General features: G+C 39.8%; 1 pseudogene; it reads left to right on the top strand.

The window, feature by feature from the left end:
* Positions 1-7,232: 7,232 nt before the first annotated feature.
* LOC114892158 lies at positions 7,233-12,293 on the top strand (annotated as a pseudogene).
* Positions 12,294-21,107: the final 8,814 nt, after the last annotated feature.

Below are 21,107 nucleotides of genomic sequence, written 5' to 3'. Positions count from 1 at the left end.
CAAAAAACAACGGGAACTATGAGCCTGCAGCCTGCAAAAAAGGAGACCACAAACAGTAAGATAAGCAAAATGAGAAGACAGAAAAACACACAGCACAGGAAGGAGCAAGGCAAAAACCCACCAAACCAAACAAATGAACAGGAAATAGGCAGTCTACCTGAAAAAGAATTCAGAATAATGATAGTAAAGGTGATCCAAAATATTCGAAATAGAATAGATAAAATGCGAGAAACATTTAACAAGGACCTAGAAGAACTAAAGAGGAAACAAACAATGATGAACAACAAAATATATGAAATTAAAAATACTCTAGATGGGATCAATAGCAGAATAACTGAGCAGAAGAACGGATAAGTGACCTGGAAGATAAAATAGTGGAAATAACTACTGCAGAGCAGAATAAAGAAAAAAGAATGAAAAGAACTGAGGACAGTCTCAGAGACCTCTGGGACAACATTAAACGCACCAACATTCAAATCATAGGGGTTCCAGAAGAAGAGAAAAAGAAAGGGACTGGGAAGATATTTGAAGAGATTATAGTTGAAAACTTCCCTAATATGGGAAAGGAAATAGTTAATCAAGTCGAGGAAGCACAGAGACTCCCATACAGGATAAATCCAAGGAGAAATATGTGAAGACACATATTAATCAAACTGTCAAAAATTAAATGCAAAGAAAACATATTAAAAGCAGCAACGGAAAAACAACAAATAACACACAATGGAATCCCCATAAGGTTAACAGCTGATCTTTCAGCAGAAACTCTGCAAGCCAGAAGGGATTGGCAGGACATATTTAAAGTGATGAGGGAGAAAAACCTACAACCAAGATTACTCTACCCAGCAAGGATCTCATTCAGATTTGATGGAGAAATTAAAACCTTTACAGACAAGTAAAAGCTGAGAGAGTTCAGCACCACCAAACCAGCTTTACAACAAATGCTAAAGGAACTTCTCTAGGCAAGAAGCACAAGAGAAGGAAAAGACCTACAATAACGAACCCAAAACAATTAAGAAAATGGGAATAGGAACATACATATCGATAATTCCCTTAAATGTAAATGGACTAAATGCTCCCACCAAAAGACACAGATTGGCTGAATGGATACAAATACAAGACCCATATATTTGCTGTCTACAAGAGACCCACTTCAGACCTAGAGACACATACAGACTGAAAGTAAGGGGATGGAAAAAGATATTCCATGCAAATGGAAACAAAAAGAAAGCTGGAGTAGCAATTATCATATCAGACAAAATGGACTTTAAAATAAAGACTATTACAAGAGACAAAGAAGGACACTACATAATGATCAAGGGATCGATCCAAGAAGAAGACATAACAATTGTAAATATTTATGCACCCAACATAGGAGCACCTCAATACATAAGGCAAATACTAACAGCCATAAAAGGGGAAATCGACAGTAACACATTCATAGTAGGGGACTTTAACACCCCACTTTTACCAATGGACAGATCATCCAAAATGAAAATAAATACGGAAACACAAGCTTTAAATGATACATTAAACAAGATGGACTTAATTGATATTTATAGGACATTCTATCCAAAAACAACAGAATACACATTCTTCTCAAGTGCTCACAAAACATTCTCCAGTATAGATCATATCTTGGGTCACAAATCAAGCCTTGGTAAATTTAAGAAAATTGAAATTGTTTCAAGTATCTTTTCCAACCACAATGCTATGAGACTAGATATCAATTACAGGAAAAGATCTGTAAAAAATACAAACACATGGAGGCTAAACAATACACTACTTAATAACGAAGTGATCACTGAAGAAATCAAAGAGGAAATTTAAAAATACCTAGAAACAAATGACAATGGAGACACGACGACCCAAAATTTATGGGATGCAGCAAAAGCAATTCTAAGAGGAAAGTTTATAGCAATACAATCCTACCTTAAGAAAAAGGAAACATCTCAAATAAACAACCTAACCTTGCACCTAAAGCAATTAGAGAAAGAAGAACAAAAAAATCCCCAAAGTTAGCAGAAGGAAAGAAATCATAAAAATCAGATCAGAAATAAATGAAAAAGAAATGAAGGAAACGATAGCAAAGATCAATAAAACTAAAAGCTGGTTCTTTGAGAAGATAAAAAAAAATTGATAAACCATTAGCCAGACTCATCACAAAAAAAAAGGGAGAAGACTCAAATCAATAGAATTTAAAATGAAAGAGGAGAAGTAACAACTGACACTGCAGAAATACAAAAGATCATGAGAGATTACTACAAGCAACTACATGCCAATAAAATGCACAACCTGGAAGAAATGGACAAATTCTTACAAATGCACAACCTGCCAAGACTGAATCAGGAAGAAATAGAAAATATGAACAGACCAATCACAAGCACTGAAATTGAAACTGTGATTAAAAATCTTCCAACAAACAAAAGCCCAGGACCAGATGGCCTCACAGGCGAATTCTATCAAACGTTTAGAGAAGAGCTAACACCTATCCTTCTCAAACTCTTCCAAAATATAGCAGAGGGAGGAACACTCCCAAGCTCATTCTACGAGGCCATCATCACCTTGATACCAAAACCAGACAAGGGTGCCACAAAGAAAAAAAACAACAGGCCAATATCACTGATGAAAAGAGATGCAAAAATCCTCAACAAAATACTTGCAAACAGAATCCAACAGCACATTAAAAGGATCATACACCATGATCAAGTGGGGTTTATTCCAGGAATGCAAGGATTCTTCAATATATGCAAAAGAATCATTGTGATAAACCATATTAACAAATTGAAGGAAAAAACCATATGATCATCTCAATAGATGCAGAGAAAGCTTTCGACAAAATTCAACACCCATTTATGATTAAAAAAAACCTCCAGAAAGGAGGCATAGAGGGAACTTTCCTCAACATAATAAAGGCCATATATGACAAACCCACAGCCAACGTCGTCCTCAATAGTGAAAAACTGAAAGCATTTCCACTAAGATCAGCAACAAGACAAGGTTGCCCACTCTCACCACTCTTATTCAACATAGTTTTGGAAGTTTTAGCCACAGCAGTCAGAGAAGAAAAGGAAATAAAAGGAATTCAAATCGGTAAAGAAGTAGTAAAGCTGTCACTGTTTGCAGATGACATGATACTATACATAGAGAATCCTAAAGATGCTACCAGAAAACTACTAGAGCTAATCAATGAATTTGGTAAAGTAGCAGGATTCAAAATTAATGCACAGAAATCTCTGGCATTCCTATACGCTAATGATGAAAAATCTGAAAGTGAAATCAATAAAACACTCCCATTTACCATTGTAACAAAAAGAATAAAATATCTAGGAATAAACCTACCTAAGAAGACAAAAGACCTGTATGCAGAAAATTATAAGAAACTGATGAAAGAAATTAAAGATGATACAAACAGATGGAGAGATATACCATGTTCTTGGATTGGAAGAATGAACATTATGAAAATGACTCTATTACCCAAAGCAATCTACAGATTCAATGCAATCCCTATCAAACTACCACTGGTATTTTTCACAGAACTAGAACAAAAAAATTCACAATTTGTATGGAAACACAAAAGACCCCGAATAGCCAAAGCAATCTTGAGAACAAAAAACGGAGCTGGAGGAATCAGGCTTCCTGACTTCTGACTATACTACAAAGCTACAGTAATCAAGACAGTATCGTACTGGCACAAAAACAGAAAGATAGATCAATGGAACAGGATAGAAAGCCCAGAGATAAACCCACTCACATATGGTCACCTTATCTTTGATAAAGGAGGCAGGAATGTACAGTGGAGAAAGGACAGCCTCTTTAATAAGTGGTGCTGGGAAAACTGGACAGGTACATGTAAAAGTATGAGATTAGATCACTCCCTAACACCATACACAAAAATAAGCTCAAAATGGATTAAAGACCTAAATGTAAGGCCAGAAACTATCAAACTCTTAGAGGAAAACATAGGCAGAACACTCTATGATATAAATCACAGCAAGATCCTTTTTGACACACCTCCTAGAGAAATGGAAATAAAAACAAAAATAAACAAATGGGACCTAATGAAACTTCAAAGCTTTTGCACAGCAAAGGAGACCATAAACAAGACCAAAAGACAACCCTCAGAATGGGAGAAAATATTTGCAAATGAAGCAACTGACAAAGGATTAATCTCCAAAATTTACAAGCAGCTCATGCAGTTCAATATCAAAAAAAACAAAGAACCCAATCCATAAATGGGCAGAAGACCTAAATAGACATTTCTCCAAAGAAGATATACAGACTGCCAACAAACACATGAAAGAATGCTCAACATGATTAATCATTAGAGAAATGCAGATCAAAACTACAATGAGATATCTCACACCAGTCAGAATGGCCATCATCAAAAAATCTAGAAACAATAAATGCTGGAGCGGGTGTGGAGAAAAGGGAACACTCTTGCACTGTTGGTGGAATGTAAATTGATACAGCCACTGTGGAGAACAGTATGGAGGTTCCTTAAAAAACTACAAATAGGACTGCCATATGGCCCAGCAATCCCACTACTGGGCATATACCCTGAGAAAACCATAATTCAAAAAGAGTCATGTACCAAAATGTTCATTGCAGCTCTATTTACAATAGCCCGGAGATGGAAACAACCTAAGTGTCCATCATCGGATGAATGGATAAAGAAGATGTGGCACATATATACAATGGAATATTACTCAGCCATAAAAAGAAACGAAATTGAGCTATTTGTAATGAGGTGGCTAGACCTAGAATCTGTCATACAGAGTGAAGTAAGTCAGAAAGAGAAAGACAAATACCGTATGCTAACACATATATATATGGAATTTAAGGGGAAAAAAATGTCATGAAGAGCCTAGGGGTAAGACAGGAATAAAGACACAGATCTACTAGAGAATGGACTTGAGGATATGGGGAGGGGGAAGTGTAAGCTGTGACAAAGCGAGAGAGAGGCATGGACCTATATACACTACCAAACGTAAGGTAGATAGCTAGTGGGAAGCAGCCGCATAGCACAGGGAGATCAGCTCGGTGCTTTGTGACCGCCTGGAGGAGTGGGATAGGGAGGGTGGGAAGGGGGGAGACGCAAGAGGGAAGAGACATGGGAACATATGTATATGTATAACTGATTCACTTTGTTATAAAGCAGAAACTAACACACCATTGTAAAGCAATTATACTCCGATAAAGATGTAAAAAAATAAAAAACAAAAACATTATTGGGACAATTGGCAAAACGTGAATATGAACCATAGATAAAAGTACTGTATTAATTAACTTCTAAATTTAATAACTGTACTGTGGCTATGTAAGAAAATATCTTCGTTCTTAGGAATTGGGCACTGAGGTATGATGAAATAAAGGGGCCTCAGCCATGCAGCCTCCTGTCATATGGTCCAAAAAATTAAAATTTATATATATATATGTACACATACATACACACATGCAGAGAAAACAAGAGTGAGAATGATAAAGCAAATGTGGCAAAATGTCAAAAATCAGTGAATTTGGGTAAAGAGTATTTGGGTATTCTCTATACTAGCAATTTTCCTTAAGTTTAAAATTATTTCAAAGTTAGTTGTTTGTTTTTTTAATCTATAGAGAAGGGAAAGTACTGGGAGTAGAGATGAAACAAAATTGGCCACAAGTTGACCACTGTTGAATCTGAGTGATGAGCACATGGGGTTTATTATACTCTTCTGCCTACTATTGTATATATTTTTAAATCAAGTCATAAGGTACCATGATAAAATGATTGTTTTGTAAAACGTCTGTGTGCTCATACATGTAATAGTGGCATATGTGTGCGCAAGTCTGTGTATATGTGGCTGATTATGGTGTGTGCACATTTGTACACACACATGAATGTGAGCAACTGTGCACACATATGTACCAAAGACTATTTACCAAAGGGTCCAGAGTGCCTCTTTCTCAACAAGGCCACACAGAATTTGATCTTGAGAAACTTAACACTCTCTTCCTCAACTTTCCCTTCTGTAAAATGTGAGTGACAGTAGGAACTACCTCCTCTGGTTATTAGTGAAGTTTAGACATGTTAATATATGTAAAATGTTTAGAACAATGCCTTACACTGCTTTTACTATTATTTTTTAGGTAGTAGCATCATGGGTAATTTTTGCTGTCTCCTTTACACCTTTCCTTATTGTCCGAACTTTCTTTTTTACAGTAACTTCATAGTCTGGAAAAAAAAAAAAAGAACTTTTTTTATTTTAGCAAAATAACAGAGAGAAGGAAGGAAAGAAGGAAGGGAGGAAGGGATAAAGAGAGGAAGGAAAGAAAGGAGGAGAGAAGGGAGGGAGGGAGGGAAGATTTGCCCTCTAGGGCTAATTCCAATTTCTCCTACAGCTGAACTCTTCACTGGATCATTTTTTTTATAAATTTACTTATTTTATCTATTTATTTTTGGCTGCATTGGGTCTTCGTTGCTGCAGGTGGGCTTTCTCTAGTTGCGGCGAGCGGGGGCTACTTTTCATTGCATTGTGCGGGCTTGTCATTGCGGTGGCTTCTCTTGTTGCAGAGCACAGGCTCTAGGCGCTCGGGCTTCAGTAGTTGTGCCACGTGGGCTCAGTAGTTGTGGCTCGTGGGCTCTAGAGCACAGGCTCAGTAGTTGTGGTGCATGGACTTAGTTGCTCTGCGGCATGTGGGATCTTCCCAGACCAGGTCTCAAACCCGTGTCCCCTGCATTGGCAGGCGGATTCTTAACCACTGCGCCACCAGGGAAGCCCCCATTGGATCATTTTAATCGCTATTATTTGAATAAGACTTGAGGGGATTTTTTCCCCCCCTGGAAAATTAAAAATTATTTTGTAATGCAAATGGTCCTTCTCTGGTGTATTTGTCCTATAATTAGGGAATTGGAAGTTTCTTAAAGGCAATGCAAACATCAGTGCCCATTCAGATAAGGGCAATCTTTTCTCTTTTCCTAATTTTAATTTTGAACTTTTTTTAAAATATAAAAAATAAATAAATTTATTTTAAAATGTAGTTACCCAGATCAGTATATAATTACAAATGTGGTGTCATAAAGGAAGGTGTCACACTGTATATACTTCAAATTTACTTTTGATTATCTACTACTAGTAATAACTTTGACTAACACTGGTTGTGGTATTAATTAGGAGACAAAACCCAACTGAAAGTAGCTTAAGAGAAAAAAGGAATTTATTGGTTCACCCTTGGCACACCCAGAAGCAGAAGCTTAAATGATAACTCCCTTTGAATTTCCAGACCCCACCTTCCTCCTCAGTGTTAATTCTCAGGCAGCCTCTCTCAATGGGGCCAAAGAGATGGTTACTGGCAATCCAGGTATACAAGGATCTATAAAATTCTAGATCCAGGGGAAAGAGAAATGCCCTCTGTCCCAAGGTCCCTGTATCAAACCCTTAAAGAAGACCTGATCTGCCCAATTTGGACCATGTGCTCTTTCTGAACCAATCCTTCAGGCCAAAGGAATGAATGCTCTCATTGGTCAGCCTGGATCCTATGCCCACGCATTTTGCCTGGGGTACTGGCAGGATAGATGCCATCCAAACTCTAAAGAATGGTTGTCATACCAGCATAAGAGGTGTTGGATGGTCAAAAGCCATCCGGCCACCCCATGGCAGTGTCTGAAATTCTGTCTCTTCACGAAGCCTTCATAATAGAGTGCACACTCCGAACCAAATTCAGGCAGGTAGGGATAGAAGGCAAAGGCTTCCAGCTTCCAGCTTGGTCAATGTCTTAGCAGGCTGAGTCCACCAGAGGTCAGGGCAGAGCACAAAGCAGGAATGGTCCAGGAGCTGGCTCTTCAACCCTGCTCAAATCAGCAGCTCACACCTCAGTCCCTGGGAACACCGAGACTGCAGTCATCAGAAACAAAACCCAGGCTGCAGCAAGGGACCAGATTTCCTTCAGAATTGGCTACCTAAGGGACAGGTCTAGACGGGAGCAGGGACAGACAGGGAGAGAGAAGTGATTTCTAAAACATTCTATTCTGCAGCTGCACATGTTATGCTGAAGAAACACAGCTACAGTGCCCCAGAATCATGCAAAATGAAACACAAAATGTATCAAGACAGAATCGACCAGAAAAGCTAGATTCTGGTCTCTGCCACCACCTGCCTCTCTCGACTCTCCTTCCAGCACACTTCTGCCTGCTCACTATGTCAGCCACACTGATTGACTTTCTGCAATTCAATCATACCAAACTTGTTTCCTCAGAGCCTTTTGCCTTGTGGTACCCTCTGTTCAGAGAGTCCTTTTCGTAGATCTTGTCCCTTCCTGTCAAAGAAATTTCATATGAAATGTTAGTACCCATCTAAAGTAATGTCCCACCGAGTAGCACTAACACATCACCATGTTTATTTCCTTCATATCATTCATCACCCTTTCAATATGGCTGTTAATTTGTTAACTTGTTGTTTTCCCCACCCCACAACAAAGCACAGGAAACTCAGGGACTTTCTTCTGAAGTTTATCCAGCACCCAGAATAGTGCCTCCTCAGAGCATAAGGGCCCAGGAAACATCTGATGAATGAACAAACTAATGAATGAGCCCTAGTTTCCCACATAAAAAATTAGATGGTTAGATTATGCTATATTAGCAATGGCTACCATACATTGACCATATATTGCATGTTGGGCACATTGGTAAGGGCTGTGGGTAGCGCTGTAGATGGTTGACCTTATATTTTTTTCAGCCCTAACAAGATCCCAAATATTCTCAGGCAGGACCTCAAATATCCAAAATGATGTTTCTGATGCCAAAATTCCTCACTTGGCCATTATGTCTTTGGCTTAGTTCAGAACCTTTCAAACTAACTTTTTTGCTGAAGAAACATTTGCTCAAGTGAAATTTCACCTGGAAGTCCTATATGAAAAACAATTGAAAAAAAGTGTGCGTGTTAGCCCAATAAAAAAGCCTCCAACACATTTCAGGAAAAGGAATCATAAAGACCATCATCAATGACCACAAGGTAATTGAGCTAATTGGGAGACATTTCTCTTGCAGAAGTATTCCAGCTAATAAATGAAGGGATGATAAATTTAGTATTTTGCTACTTGTCATGATTTAATGGATCTCAGCAACGAGCATGGAAGCCTACTAACCTCACAAAAAGAAAGACCATCAGCCTCCTGATAAAAGAACACACCACCATGCATGAAGGAGTCTCACCAAAAAGATCACATCTAAATCTCATCAGCCTTGCAATTTTAACTATCAATTTACAGGAAGTAGAGAGGAACTTGTTAATGTACACCACAGGAATACAATCAGGAAAATCCAAACAGTAGGAAATTAACAACATGAATTCATCAAAAATAAATAACAAGATGGGGAAGGAAGGAGATGGAGTAGAAAGTGACAGACTGAAAGAGGTTTAAATTCATATGAACCAATCACAAAATATAAATGATTTTTGGATCCTAATTCAAGCAGATAATCTGAAAAACCAAAATTTTCAAAATGCATAAGACAATTAAATTTTAACACTGATTAGATGATGGTATTGAGGAATCAGTATTTTTAGAATGGCATTTAAGTTATATTTCTTATAGAGAGTATTTTTATAGATACAAACTAAAAAATGAATAAAATGAAAAAAGAAGTTAATAAAGAGACAAATTAAAAATCCCCACATATTTGGACATTTGAAAATACACTGAGCCAAAAATTATTACAACTTTTCAAACTAGAAATAAAAAAGCCATTGAAACATCATACAGGTTTTAAATTTTAATAGTGTAAATATTGATAGCTATATCCATATAAATGAAAAGCTGTTTGGGATTTTCAATAATTTTTTTAAGTCTAAAAGGGTTCGTCAGACAAAAAAAAAAAATGAGGAAACCACTGTGGAGTATCACTAACCATAATAGGTCCCTTTCTTGCTATGTCCTCATAAGGAGCCATTGTTATGGAATTCTAAGCACCTATACAAGTTCCTGGTTGGCCTAGATTTGTGGTCCTTCTAGCTTGGGAAGCTGCTTTTCAGTGACCTGAGGGATTTTGACCGAAGTTAGCTTGTTTTCTCCTTTACATTGTAGGCTGTCTGTATATTCCATTTGGGTTTTTTTGGGGTTTTTTTTTTGGTTTTCTTTTTCATTTTATTTTTTTCTCTTTTTAATTTTTCTCACTGTTTTCCATTTTTCTTTTTCTCTTTTTTTTTTTTTTTACTTAATAGTTTTATCTTTTTTCTTTCCCTCATTTTTTCTTTTTTATTATTTTTTCTCATTTCTTTTTTACTTAGTGTATTTTTATTTTAGTTTGTCATTGTGGTTTTCTTTTCTTTCTTTTTTTTTTTGGCTGCATTGGGCCTTCGTTGCTGCACACAGGCTTTCTCTAGTTGCGGCGAGCGGGGGTTACTCTTCGTTGCAGTGTGCAGGCTTCTCATTGTTGCAGAGCACGGGCTCTAGGCGCACAGGCTTCAGTAGTTGTGGATCTCAGACTCTAGAGCGCAGGCTCAGTAGTTGTGGCACATGGGTTTAGTTGCTCCATGGCATGTGGGATCTTCCTGGACCAGGGCTCGAACCCATGTTCCCTGCATCGGCAGGCGGATTCTTAACTACTGCGCCACCAGGGAAGCCCCTGCCATTGTGTTTTGATTCCATTATAAAGATCAGGTAGTGTGAAAAGTGATTTTCTTTTGAGGTGACCTGGACCAATCTCACCAGCTTTTCCCACGTTTAAGCTGATCTTGGGACACCTTGCCTTCAACCCCTGCAGCGAATCTAACATGCTGCAGGGCTTTCCACCATCTCTGCTGAGGAGGAGACCCATGCTGGCAACAACCAGCTCCTCAAGACCAACAGCAAGGGTACCTTTGCCAAGGTGAAGTTGGCCTGACACATCCTGCCTGGGAAGGAGGTAGCTGTGAAAATCATTGGCAAGCGTCAACAGGATTCCTCCAGTCTCCAGGGACTATCCCACAAAGTAAAATTCATGAAGGCTTTGAATCATCCCAATACAGTGAGGTTATTTGAAGTGATGGAGGCTGAGGACAAGACTCCTTGTCATGGAATATGCTACTGGAAGAGAGCACCTAGTGGCTCTTGGCAGTTTGCAAGAAAAAGAGATCCAAGTCAAATTATGCCAGATAGAGTCTGCTATAAAGTACCAGCACCAGAAGTTTATTATCCTGGATGCTGACATGACCACCAAGATTGCAGACTTTGGCTTCTGCATCAAATTCACCTTCAGCAATAAGCTGGATACCGTCTGTGGCAGTCCCCTGTTATGCTGCCCTGGAACTTTCCCAGGGCCAAAAGTATGACGGACCCTCCATTGCTGTGTGGAGCTTAGGAGTCATCCTTTATACTGGTCAGTGGATCCCTGCCTTTGATGGGCAGAACTTCAAGGAGATATGAGAGGGAGTACTGGGCAAAATATACCATATTCTCTTAGAATTGTGTGTGGAATATGAAAACCTGCTCAAGAAATCTTTCATTTTCAATCCCAGCAAGAGAGATACTTCAGAGTAAATCATGGAGGATTCATGAACGAATGTGGGTCATGAAGATGAGAAGTTAAAGCTTTATGTAGAGCCACTCTCTAACTACAGGACCCTGCAGACTGAGCTGATGCATCCATAGGTTACACACAGAAAGGGATCCTAGGGCTCACTTAGGTTAATTGCCAAACACTGCAGCCCAGCACAACCTCCAGTGTGTCCCTGCGGCCTCCTCCTCCACCCAAAACTTTAGCACCGATGCTGGGACCCCAGATGGAACAAATTTCCTTCACAGTTTATCCAAAGGAAATTCCCTACACACTGGGCAGTACATTTGGGATCAGCAGATTTTTGCCCCAATGTGATCCCAGCCTCTCCCTCGGGCGATAACCACAGCTAGCACTGGGCCACTGGTGGCTTCTTTAGCAAGTTCTCCCTCAAGTTTATATGAAGGTATGCTTATTTCAGGTGTGCCAGAAGGAACCTGCATAAACCTGTAAGCAAACAGCATATGGAGATACTCAAAGCTAGGGAGGCCAAGCCACACACTGCACTTTACATGGAGTATGAAGATCACAAACTCCATGGAGTCCTTTAACATGGCATCAAAATTCAGCAAGGTGCTCGACACAAAAGCTGCCAGTATGAGGTGAATAAGCAATGGTGCTACTGTGCATGCATGGCACCCCAGGGCCAAGAAGGCTTCCTGCAGTGGGAGGCGGAGGTGTGCAAACTCCCACAGTGGTCCCTCAACAGGGTCATTTAAACACAGCCAGCACCTCCATGGCCCTCAAAAGCATTGCCTCTAAAATAACCAAGGAACTTAAGCTTTAAAAGGCTGCCAGATTTTTAGCACAGTGAAACTACTCTATATGATACTCTTAACCATAGATTCATATCCTTGTACATTCATCTGTCCAGAAACATAGAACGTACAACACCAGGAGTAAATCCTAATGTAGACTATGGACCTTGGGTAATAACGACATGTCAATGTAAGGTTCATCAGTTATAACAAATGTACCAACCTGGTGGGGGATGTTGACAGTGGGAGGGGCTATACATGTGTGGGGACAGGGAGTATATTAAATCTCTATCTTCCTCTTAATTTTCCTGTGAACCTAAAACTGTTCTTTTATTAAAAAAAGTCTTTTTTTAAAACGCTGCCAGGAACCACCTAGGAGACAGAAGGACGGGCCAGCTGGCTCCATCTGCCAGCCTGCCACCTAGCCCCACCCCAAAGACAGTGACTGGACTGGTCAGTTTCCCCTGGGGCACTTATCCCCTCCCCTGCCCTTCTGGGTCTTTTCTTCCTTGTTTGTGAGAGAGGGCAGATTGTTCTGTAAAATAAAGATAAAAAACAAAACTCTTCCTCCTTCCTCCTTCCTCTTTCCTCCTTCTTCCTTTCCTTGCCCCTCCTCCTCCCCCTCTTATATTTTGGCCTACACAGAAAAAATTTGGTTACATACAGAGGGAACTGAGCAAATAGTTAAATACATCAAGGATAATGAAAACCAGGTTTCTCCATGGAAAAAGAGTTACAAATATGGAAAAGGATAGGATAGGATAGGATAGGTTAGGATAGGATAGGATAGGATAGGATAGGATAGAATAGAATAGAATAGAATAGAATAGAATAGAATACTCAGAAACAAAGCCACACATTTATGTAATATTGATAGATGACAGAGGGGACACATCAGTAGGGAAAGGAGTAACTGTTCATTAAATACAGCTGTAAAAAAAATTGCAATCCATGTGGAAAAGGAAGAAATTGGATCCCTGCCTCACATTATAACCAAAAATCAATTCTATTGTATTAAGGGCATAAATATGAAAACAAAACTTTTATTTTTATTATTTTTTATTGAAGTATAGTTGATTTACAATATTATGTTAGTTTTAGGTGTACAGCACAGTGATTCAGGTTTGTTTTTTTTTTTGCAGATTATATTCCATTAAAGGCTATTACAAGATAATGAATATAACTCCCTGTGCTATACAGTAAATCCTTGTTGCTTATCTATTTTATGTATAGTTGTTTGTATCTATTAATCCCAGATACAATCTGTTAATTCCACAGGGGGAGGAGGGACAAATTAGGAGTATGGAATAGACAAAACTTTTATTTTTAAATAGAAAAAATTAAGTGGATTTTTTTTTGTGTGTGTGTGGTACGCGGGCCTCTCACTGTTGTGGCTTCTCCCGTTGCAGAGCACAGGCTCCGGAGGCGCAGGCTCAGCGGCCGTGGCTCACGGACGCAGCCGCTCCGCGGCATGTGGGATCCTCCCAGACCGGGGCACGAACCCGTGTCTCCTGCATCGGCAGGCGGACTCTCAACCACTGCGCCACCAGGGAAGCCCCATTAAGTGGATTTTTTTAAACCTTGAGGTAGGGAATGATTTCTAATCAGGACATTAAAAAGCATTGACTATGAAAAAAAAGATTTATCAATTTGACTGTTTAAAATTAAGAATTTATTAGTTATCAAAAGACACCTTAAAGTATGTGAAATAAATTACAAACTTGGAGCAAATATTCCCAGTACATGCAACTAACAAAGAATCAGCATCAAGAAAACCTCCTTTACAGCAATCAGAAAAGTACAAACAATTCATTGTAGGGGTCAGCAATTTTTCTTAAAGGATCAGATTGTAAATACTTCAGTCTTTGAGGACTATCTGGCCTCTGTCACAACTACTCAGCCATTATTTTTCAAAAGCAGGCATAGAAAATACATAACATAATTACTTTTTTTTTTTTTTGGTGTGGTGAAAAAATTTAAGATTTACTCTCTCAGCAACTTTCAGGTTTATAATACAATATTGTTAACAGTCACCATTCGGTACATTAGATGAGGTGATAGAGATGATGTGAACTTACCCTATTGTAATAATTTTGCAATATATACATGTATATATATATATATATATTGCAATATATACAATATATAATATCAAATTATCACATTGTACACCTTAAACTTACACAATGCTGTATATCAATTATATCGCAATGAAGCTGGAAAAAAATGCATTGCAAATTAACAGTGCTCCAAAAAAAACTTTAATTACAAAATGGGGGGCCAGCCCCATGGCCTTAGTTTGCCAATCTTTCTCATAAGGACTGGGGTTGAAATTTGAGTTTGTATCATCTTTGCTACATGATAAAATACTCCAAGCCACTTGGTGGCTTAAAACAGTAAATATTATTTCTCATGATCCTGTGGATCAACTGGGCGGTTGTTCTGGTCTAGGCCAGCTTGGCAAATCTCTGTTATCAACTGGCAGCTTGGATGGGACTGGAGGTTTTAGGCTGTATTATAGACTGAAGGTTTGTGCTCCCTCAGAATTCATATGTTGAAACCTAATCCCCAATGTGATGGTATTTGGGGGTGAGGTCTTTGAGAGGTGACTAGGTCTTGAGGGTAGACCCTCATGAATGGGATTAATGCCCTTCAAAAAGAAACCTCTTGAATGTGCACCTCAAAGCTCATCTGCTTAGCAAAGCCACAAAACACAAACCTCTCACTTTTTACCTATGTTTCCACCTAAAAACAAAAACAAAAAACCTACACCACACAGAACTCAGATTTGCTGAAAAATACGTTTCTAATCTCAAAAAATCTCTGTGTGGCAGATGGCCTACATGCCCCTGTCACCTGGTCCATTTAGGAGCAGGGGTCAGAAGGGAGACTTCCTATTGGCTGCAGGTGGGAAACTGCGTGGACTCATGGAAAGTGAAAGCAGGACTTGGCTGGATATAGCTCTTCTCCCGACAGCCTGGGAATGGGAAGGTCACGTCGACTCATGGGAGCTTCAGGGTCAAGCCAACCAAGATTTAGGGACAACCCAAGAGGTTTCCAATCCCCTGGCATAATTTAGACACGTTTGGGGAAGAGCGCAAGTTCCCTACCTGAGATGACTTTTAAGACTTTCCAATGCAGATGGTATAAGCATTTCTTCAGGGTCCCCTGGAGGCAGCTCATTCACAAGGCATCACCTCTGGGGAGGGGCAGGGGGCTCCAGACAGTAAGCATATAGCACTTAAGACAAAGCAGATGGCACCAACTTTTAAAGATGACTCTTTACTACTTAATCAATGGCTTCACCTCTAAATTATATTTTTACAGATATGTACCTATGCAACTTAACGTGGCTCTTCTAAGCAGGTGAGGACTTCCTCTTCAATGCTCTATAAAAATAATTTGTGTTCTTATAGTGAGTTTTTCCAGTAAATGTGGCTTAATATTTTAATTCTTAGAATGTGTCTTCTCGGGGCTTCGCTGGTGGCGCAATCGTTAAGAGTCCACCTGCCAACGCAGGGGACACGGGTTCGAGCCCTGGTCCGGGAAGATCCCACATGCCATGGAGCAACTAAGCCCGTGCGCCACAACTACTGAGCCCACGTGCTGCAGCTACTGAAGCCCGTGTGCCTGTGCTCCACAACAAGAGAAGCCACCACAACGAGAAGCCCGCACACCACAAGGAAGAGTAGTCCCGGCTCTCCGCAACCAGAGAAAGCACGTGCACAGCAACAGAGACCCAACACAGCCAAAATAAACTAAATAAATAAATAAATTTATAAAAATAAAATAAAAGAATGTGTCTTCTCTATGTGATGCAACTAAATTCTGTTTTGTTTGTGGAATGACTAGCACAGGCCAACTCCCTCTCTTCACTTAACAAAAGACCAATGAGCTGTTAATCAAGCTGTTATCTCCACGGTGCTACTTGCTCTATGCACTGATTTCTTAAGTATGTGGAATCCTTTTTCTTTTGAATCTGTATATCATATGTAAGACTGAATCTACTTAATAAACACTGAATAACCAAAAAAAAAGAAAGGAAAAGAAACCTCTTTAGGGAAAAATCTGAGTATCTCCTCTCCTCTCACACCTACACTTCCTTTGCCTTCACATCTAACACCAGATGTGTGGGGCTTTTCCCCACACCGAGCAATTCTGTGACACTGGCCTGGTGCCCTACAATTTAATTAGATTCTGATACCATCTACCTGGAGTAAGCATCAGATCCTCTGTGTTAAAGGGCTCAGTCCCACAAAACTGCCCCCTGCCCACCCCCAACTTCGTTTGGATGCTAAGCTCAAATCCAGGTTGTTACCTGTACTTCTGACAGAATGGCTGTAACTCAGAAGTTCCCACGACCCCCTCCTCAACTTTGATTAATTTGCTAGAGTGGCTCACAGAACTCAGGAAAACAGTTTACTTACTATTGATACATTACTGGTTTACTACAAAGAATATTAAGGATGCGAATGAAGAGCCAGATGAAGAGATACATAGGGTGAAGGCCGGAAGCGTCCCAAGCACAGGAGTTTGTCTCCATAGAGTGTGGGGTACACTGCCCTCGGGGCATGTGGGTACATTCTTGTTCACCAACCTGGAAAATCTCCGAGCCTCATCCTTTTAGATTTTTATGGAGGCTTTGTTACATAGGCATGATTGATTAAATCACTGATGATTGGTGATTGAACTCAATCTCCAGCCTCTCTCCCTTCCCCAGAGGTAGAGGGGTGGGAGGGGAGGCAGAAAGTTCCAATCCTCTAATACTTTAATGGTTCCCTTGGCAACTGACCCCCAACCTTAAGGGCTATCCAAAAGTGACCTCAATAACATAAATTCAGGTGTGGTTGAAAAGCGTGCTCACATTACTTAGGAAATTTCAAGGGTCTTAGGAGCTCTGTGCCAGGAACAGGATGAAAATCGACTATATATTTGTTACAGATCACAAGACCACAAGAGAGCTCCCTTGTTCCTTCTATCATGTGAGGACATAGCCAGAAGATGGCCATCTATGAACCAGGCCCTCACCAGATGCTGAATCTGTTGGCATCTTGATCTTAGACTTCTCAGCCTTTAGGAACGTAAGAAATAAATGTCTGTTTGTTTACAAACCACTCAGTCTCTGGTATTTCATTATAGCAGCCCAAACAGACTAAGACACAGTGGTTCACTTACATGCCTGGTGGTTGGCAGAACAGTCAGGATAGGGGCCTCCTCTTGGCCCCTTGTCTTTTCTACCATGTGTTTTCATCTTCCAGGATGCTGATCTGGATTTTGTCAGTGGTGGCAAAAAGACTCCTAGCAGCAAGAAAGGGCAAGCCCAAAGCATAAGCAGTTTTCAGGCCTCTGCTTGCATCACATTTCTTAACGTTCCTTTGACCAAAATAGGTCATATGGACAAGCCCAGATTCAAGAGGTAGAGAAACAGACTCTATCATCTCTTGACAGAAGGATGAGCAAAGTCACATGGCAAAGGGGAATGCAATCTGGAATGGGAGGAATTTGCAGCCATTTTACAATCAACCTAACTGTAAACATTTAAACAACATGATGTAAATACATACTCTAGGTAGTGAGTGACTGCAAATACATAAATTACTAACTTCTCATGTTAGACTTCTCTGGCTTTTTATTCCTAAAGGAAAGCTTTTCCACCAATAACAAGTTTATAGAACAATCCATGATTTTGCTTTCACAAGCTCTCTTATGCCAATCTCTTATGCAAATGGGTCAACTGAGACATTTCTATAAACTATTTATATCAATGATTACCAAGAGAACAAGCATTCCCTCCCCTTGAACCTCGCTTAGAGAGACTTGCCAGACTTGAGGTGAAAACACTCAAATAAACCACACAATTCTATAGCTAAAAAATGAAAAATATGTATAACTAATTTTTATAATACAAACTACAGACTGTATCACATTTATAAAATGGAGGCATGGTTTTTAAATTTGAGAAACACCAACCTGATACTGAAGAGATTCCAATTTCCATGTATACCCTGAGCTCTGTAGAGGCCATTTCTCTTCAAAAGAGACCCTGTGGTTACAGGGTCCAGAGAGAGAGCATCCCTGGAACAGCCACAGGAATATTCTTCTCCTGGCTGAATCCACCCCCTGGCTGGTTGGCAGTTGGCAACCTGACAAGTGTTTTACATTCAAAAGGTCAAGCTCTGAGTGAATCTGCCCAGAGCCTCTGGTGAAGAGGGCCTTGCCAATCACGCCTGGATGCCCAGGCCTGGCATCTGTCCCTTGCCCCTGCCATTCTGACAGCTGTGGAAGAAGGGACCCAGGCTCCCAGCTTGGGCTGTCACTAAGTGATGGCAGCCCTTTTGCTGAAGGTCAAACTCTAATTCTCACTCCAGGGAGACTTCCTTCTCTCTTTCTCTCTTTCAGCCTGTCCATCTTCATAACTGTTTGCGTTTTTCTGCTGCTTTATAGTCTTCAAAACATTTTCCCTTTCACACTCTCATTTGATCCTCCCCATAGGAAGAGGGTGTCACAGCAATCATGAATTTCCCTTTTGTAAGAACAAGCAGAGAGACTAGGCAATTGAGTGTTGGAAGAACATACAACGTAGCAGTTAAGAACAAAGGCTCCGGAGTTAGATTCCTGCCAGTCTCCTTCCATGTAACCTCAGGCAAACTGCATAATCTCTCTCTCCCTCTCTCTCTCGCCCTCGGTTTCCCTGTATATAAAGTAGAGATAATAATCCTTCCTATTTCATAAGGTTTTTGCAAGAACAAAGTATAAGAAGAAATGTCTGGCATAAAACAATATCGCAATAAACCATAAGGATATGTTTATTATTTGTACTGCTTCTGTTGTTATCACATAGCTAGATTACAGCAAAGCAAGGACTAGAATGCACATCCATGGGCCTGAAAGCCACACTATCTACATCCACCTTTCAATAAAGTGAGTGGGGGTTCTGGCTGTTCTGCTTTCCTACATGAGAAGCAAATTATCCCATAAAGGAGTAGGCTAGAGGACCTATCTTCTTAAAAGAAAACCTTTTCTTCCAGCTTGCTAAAACTTCAGAAAGGAGCCTGAGGGTCCTGAACTGTTATAGTTACCTCCAAGAAACAGGTATAAAAAACTGGGTTAGTCTCAGAATACTGTTAGCCTTTCCCTCCACAACCTATTATTCTAATCCAGGAAAGTCAGTATGTCCAGGAATATCAGTTCTACTGACAATCAAAGTTCTTGCTTTTAGCCAGGAGTTTCAAATCCTTCCCCAACAAAACCTTTCATCAGATTTGCCCCAAAATCACCAAATTTTAATTGTTTGAGTTCCTTTTCCTCCTTCATCCCTGGGTAATTATCAGTGAATGTGTTAGTGAAAGGTTATAAAATCATAAACAGGAAGAAGAAGGTGACCTAGCAACCTGGCTACTAACCCCTGAATAATCCACAGTTGACTTTGCCCACCATAAAGAAGATTAGAAATGTGTAGTTACAGGATGCAGAAACAAAAATATGTAAGCTTAGAAGTAGAAAAGAATTGAATTTCAAATTTAATAGTGACAACAAAAAAATCAAATGGGAGAGAAAATGAAAAGAATAGAGTCGGAATTCCCAGGAAATACATTAAACCATAGCTTTGAAAGACAAAGAAAATAGAAAGAGAGAAAAATAACACAGAAATCTACCTTCATTGCACTGTGTCTGACCAAAGAACATTATAATGAATCTCCCACTGCCATTAAATTAAACACAAATTGCTTTTGTTTCTAATTAACGTCGGCCTAAGCCAATGTGATGTGTGAAAGTCTTCTTTTTTAATGCCTCTGCCATGCCACAGAAATATATTACAACCAGAATGAAAGATTACGGATGCTTTCCAATAGCTTCCTCTAAAATATAGGCCAAACCTTATAGAAGGTATATGTGAGAGTCATTTGAATTCCAAATGCATTTAAAAGGACCAGCTCTATTACAGTGCATAGCAAATGAATCCATAATGAGGAGATATTCCAGACCAATTGTTTCCAAATTATGCTTTAGATTATCTTCATTTCTCTTTTGAAAATATGCCTTGTTATTTTTAGCATGGCATAAGAAACCCTTGACTTTTCTGGCATCAAATGACATCTCCAGTTTCTGTGCTCTCCCTTATTCCTTTACATACCAGCTTGGTCACATCGGACTTAGACCCTTGTCATTCCCAGTAAACTCCGATCATCCTTCAAAGCCCAGCTCAGATTTCACCTGCTCTGCAAAACTTTTGCCAGTACTCCCAGGTGGAGTTAGAAATCCCTCCTGGGTGTTCCCAACACCTTATATCCATGCAACATTTGTTCTACAGGTGGCCTTCAGCAAGAATCCTTTCTTTCAGTGTCTGAACTCACCAGGTTATAGGTATAGGTACAGTGCCTGCATAGATGGATTGTGTTAACAATGAAGTAACAGAAATCTATAGGAGCTAGCTTAAATTTAAAAGGGTAGGGAGATGGGGCGCATATTAAAAGCATACATGGGAAGCTCATGGAATCCAAGCCAAGATTCAGGAAGAGACAGATATAAGAAATGGAAAGCCATCTGGAATCCAAAGGTCACTCTCTCCCACATTTCATCACCCATTCGCCCCTACATCTGCTTTGCTCTTTAATCACTAAGACTGACTTTTCTGTTATCAGCCTACACAACAAAAGGGCAGGGTGGTGGTGAAGGGACTCAGTTCCATCACAGTTTTTGTACCTATAGGGCAAGAGTCCAGTCATATAAAAAGAATCCCTTGCTGTCTCCGCTTTGGTCCTAATTCCAAATTCCAGGGGAAGAATCAGATTGCCTGGCTTGAATCAGGTGTCCACAGTGACCCATCTTGCTAAGTTTAGATG

This window comes from Monodon monoceros, unplaced genomic scaffold (genome assembly GCF_005190385.1).
Source record: "Monodon monoceros isolate NGI ecotype Baffin Bay Population unplaced genomic scaffold, NGI_Narwhal_1 Super_Scaffold_12, whole genome shotgun sequence".
Classification (NCBI taxonomy): Eukaryota; Metazoa; Chordata; class Mammalia; order Artiodactyla; family Monodontidae; genus Monodon; species Monodon monoceros.
This window is presented reverse-complemented; position numbering and strand designations above follow the sequence as displayed.